Source organism: Lactuca virosa, chromosome 8, assembly GCF_052849685.1.
Source record: "Lactuca virosa cultivar CGN04683 chromosome 8, Lactuca_virosa_CGN04683_v6, whole genome shotgun sequence".
NCBI lineage: Eukaryota > Viridiplantae > Streptophyta > Magnoliopsida > Asterales > Asteraceae > Lactuca > Lactuca virosa.
Genome location: NC_136433.1, coordinates 353,184,975 through 353,189,572, shown reverse-complemented (window position 1 = coordinate 353,189,572; position 4,598 = coordinate 353,184,975). Strand labels below are relative to the sequence as shown.

The 4,598-nt window shown below is 38.4% G+C and overlaps 1 non-coding gene across 1 annotated transcript; it reads right to left on the bottom strand.

The window, feature by feature from the left end:
* Positions 1 to 983: 983 nt before the first annotated feature.
* On the bottom strand, positions 984 to 1,090 carry LOC145135251 (small nucleolar RNA R71). The gene has a single exon (XR_013719713.1). It is a non-coding gene; the product is annotated as a small nucleolar RNA R71 (small nucleolar RNA).
* Positions 1,091 to 4,598: the final 3,508 nt, after the last annotated feature.

The window sequence follows — 4,598 nt, the reverse complement described above, 5'->3', positions numbered from 1 at the left end:
GTTAGTTGATTTATTTGCTATAGGTTAATCGATCCTTTTTGTGGGGTAAAACCTGCAAAAAGTTACTTTTCAGCTTAATATTTTTTGTTCTAGTACCCAACTCACGACGTGAGCCTTAAGCTCACGACGTGAGTTCAGTAGATTTTACGTTTTCTTCGTTTTTTCTTTCTATTTAATTTTCTTCAACAACACGAGGTGGTGATCTTTACCACGTCGTGGTAACCAGTCAGTAGGCCATTTTTAGTTAATTTTAGTTCAGATTTACGTTTATATTTTTGTTTATTTTGCAGAAATTCATGACCAGAGGTTCCAACACACCTTTGGTGCCACCACTTCAAGATCAAGAGTCAGCCCTTCACAAGAAGACGGATAAGAACGCAGAAGTGAACCAAACGCCAAAGAAGAAACCTTTCCAATATCTCAAATTTGTCTTTACAAAGAAGTCCGAAAAGAAAACGGGAGAGTCGAGTTCATCTTCAAAGGACAAGAGCAAGATAGAAAGCTTAGATCCAATTCCTAATCCAAACGAATCTGAATACGAATCCGAGGCCGCGTTTAGACTATATACGAGCGAACCCGAAGACGAGCCAAGAAACGAGATGGCGAACATTGAACAGATGTCAATGGGAGCTTACAAGAAGCGAATTCGAGATGATGTTGGTCCAGGGTTAGTACAACCCGCGATTCCTGCCACTGCCACATTCGAGCTAAAGGGACACATCCTTACTGCACTTAAGGATGTTCCATTTTATAGAAAAGATCATGAGGATGCTTTTAAGAATCTAGATGAGGTCAATGACATTGCAAATTATTTTAATGTCCCGAATGTTAATAGAGATATCGTCTTGCTAAGGATGCTTCGTGTTACTTTTAAGGGAGCTGCGAAAGATTGATTAAAAGCACTTCCACCTGGTGCAATCACTACTTGGGCTAAGATGCGCGAACAATTTTTGGACCAATTTTGCCCACCATCAAAGATAGCTAAACTCAAAAAGGCGGTAGCCAATTTTGAGCAACAGCCAGGGGAGTCACTTTATGAGGCATGGGAGCGCTACAAAGGGTTGCTAAGGAATTGTCCTCAACATGACCTCAACATCCAACAAGAAGTATCCATATTTTATGACGGGGTTAATGTTATGATAAGGCAACTCCTTGATTCTCAAGGGCCACTGACAAGGAAAAATCTAAGGGAGGGTAAGGAGTTAGTTGAAGAATTTGCAAAGCATTCTCGTGAGTACCATAATCCAAGAAATGAAGGAGTTAAAGGAAGCCGGGGTGGAAATTCTGCAGACATGGCTGCTGTAATGGCCATGCTTGATACAATGGACAGGAGAATGACAAAAATGGACCAATAAATTCATGCTATAAGAGTTGGATGTGAAAGGTGTAATGGTCCGCACTTGACTAAGGATTGCAACTTGTATGAATATGGGAACATGAAGGCTCAAGTTTGTTATTCGAGTGGGGATAAGTATGATGAAGATTGGAGAAAACTAAAGAAGGAGTGGCTGCCATATGATGAATACAAGAAGCAAAAAGAATAGAAATATAAGCAGACAGGCCGAGGCTTCTACCAAAAAGAGCAACCACCAGCCGAGAAGAAAGTAGATTTGGAAAACATTTTGACCCGATTTATGGAGGCTTCCGAGAAAAGGCATGATGATACCGATGCAGTGCTAAAGGAACACATGAAAATGATGAAAGAACAGTAGACAATGATGATTGACCAACAAGCTTCATTAAGAAATCATCAAGCATCGATCCATAATCTCGAAGTCCAAATTGGTCAACTAACTACTTTGGTGAGCAACAAATTATCCTCACAATTTCCCGAAAAGAATGCTCAATCCCATGTTATGATGATTGAGATTGAAGAAGAGGCGAAATCTAAGTTCCTAGAAGCATTAGAAGTAGAGCCAAGGCAGCTCGAACCATAACCGAAAAAGTTAAAGATCGAAAATCAAAGTTCTGCTGAAATACCAGATTCACGACGTGAGCCCGATATGCTCACGACGTGGGATTAGTCTGGAAAGAAAACTTCAGAAAATGTTCTGGCTTATCGTCCACCTTTACCGTTTCCCTCTCGAGCTAATCTTAGTCCACTGGAAAGGGAGCATTTGGAATTCATAAAACACATAAAGGGTATTCCTATAAATACTCCTTTTGTGGAGACGTTAGCTAAAATTCCGGATTATGCAAAGTTCCTACAAGATTTAATGGATACGCGTCAACAATTAAAGAAAATTTCCAAGGTGGTTTTAAGTGCGGAAAGTTCAAGGGTAGTGTTGGGAGAGTTACCAAAGAATATGGGAGATCCTGGACTCCTCACTCTTCCATGTGAGTTTGGGAACAATCTGAAGACATATGCTTTAGCCGATTCTGGGGCTAGCATAAATTTGATGCCTTTCTCATTTTACAAAAAGCTTAATATTCAGAAGATGAAGGCTACCAAAATGACAATTCACATGGAAAACCGTTCAGTGACACAACCAAGGGGCATTGTAGAAGACATATTAGTAAAAATTGGGAAATTCGTTTTCCCAATTGATTTTGTGATTATGGATATGAAAGAAGATCCCGATGTCCCCATTATTCTTGGTCGCCCATTACTTAATACTGTTGGTGCCTTGGTTGATATTCGCGAGTCCAAGCTCACTTTGAGGATAGGAGATGAAAAGGAAACTTTTGGAATAGAAGATGGTTTCCAAGGAAGTGATGTTCAAGGAGAGGTTTTCAATATAGGTGAAGAGAATGAACTTGAACAATTAGAGAAGCTCATGGAGGAAGAAATCAAAACAATTCAACAAGTTAAACGAACAAAACCGAGAGCATCCGTCCCGTTTTTAGTTGAAGTCATTGCCTACACAAATCCAACTTCTTGGGTAAGTAAGGAAAGAGATGAAATATCGAATGATGATGAAGAAGATGAGGTAACTTCTAAGGAGACAAGTCCAATGATGAAGGAAGAAAAGATTCCTATGGAGCTGAAGAATGAAGAAAAATTAGAGACTAAAGGGATCAAAAGAAAGCTTGATGAAGACGAGAAAAAAGCTAAAAAGGAGAACTCAAAGAAGTCGTACATTCGACGTGTCCAAGCTTACAAGAGGCGATGGAAAGAACATAAGATTCAGGCGGTGATGGACTCCTCTGACAGCTCAACGTAGGGAGGAACGGAGTCCAGCTCACGACTCCATAAAAAAGAAGCGCTTCTCGGGAGGCAACCCGAGTTCGATTTGAATTTTCTTTTCTTTTTCTTTTAGCTTTTGCATTTTTAGGAAAATCAATCATCTAAATCATTTTATGCATGATAGAACACTAAGTATGGGGTCCCTAAAATTAAGTTGTAATAAATTAAGAAATATAGTTAATAATTTTTTTTTGGACTTTTTAAGAAATTATATGCTCATACAGACTTCACGACGTGAGTCAATACGATTCACGACGTGATTCCAGGTGGATTTACAGACTCCTTATTCATTAGCCCAATACATCCCAGCCCACTTATTATTTAATTGAATGACCCAACCGCTCAGCCTGTCACACCCCCAAACCAGAACGGCGGAAACGTTCGGGGGCGGAGGACGTGATGTACAGTATCACAACAATGCATAATAGTAAATAAGCAACAACATCATCCATTGCATTAATAGTATAATTTTAATACAAGTGTGTTCTGAAGTTTATAAGACACCAAAAATGAATAATCAAAATAAAGACGAGTCTTGAAAGCTCCGTCTTCTCAAAACCTGGTCATCGGTAACTGTCTACTGGCGACCTGAGAATACAAGTTATTTTGAAAGCATAGATCAGCATTAAAGCTGGTGAGTTCATAAGTATTTTAGTGTCATTGTTTGTATAAGTTTGAAGAATGTTCTTGTAAATGTTTGATGTAAAAGTTTGTAAGTATTTGATGTAAATGTTTGTAAACTTCCTAGAAAATCCTATATTGTCTACTAAACTAGTCTTCTACCAAGACCCAACTGTTCTTTATGTTTGTTCTTTTGTAAAAGTGAGTATTTTCCCAAAGTATGACTATCATTACCAAAATATAGTTTTCATTACCGTTTATGTGAGAAGATCACAATGTGAATGAAATGAGAATAATAAAGATGTACTGTAGTTTTATCTATGTAACTACCAATGTACTAACTACCTTAAACTTGTTAGTTTAATTAAGGTAAAATGTGATATGATTGTAACCATAATTGATCGACTAGTATAACATGACGTTCGAGACGTTGAAATGGTATGATATTCGTCACTCGTAGACCTGCAGGTCCAATTGTAGCAAGCAACAAGGTGTAGGACGGTCAGTCCCGTATAGATCTATACACAAATTCACGCTCTCCATCCAGGAGCCTCTGGGTACAAAACGTGACGCAACAGTATATTGCGGAGCCATGAAGTAGTATCTCACATTATTGTTATAGTATTCTTGTATTTGTATAGTATGTTCTAGTGTAGTGTATGTTCTCTCTGTCTAGTATGTAGTATGTTCTCTAGTGTATAGTGTGTAGTATGTATTGTTTCTCGTTATAGTAGGCTCTATCTGTTTCTCTTTATAGTCATTATTGTCTCTCGTTATAGTATGCTCTATC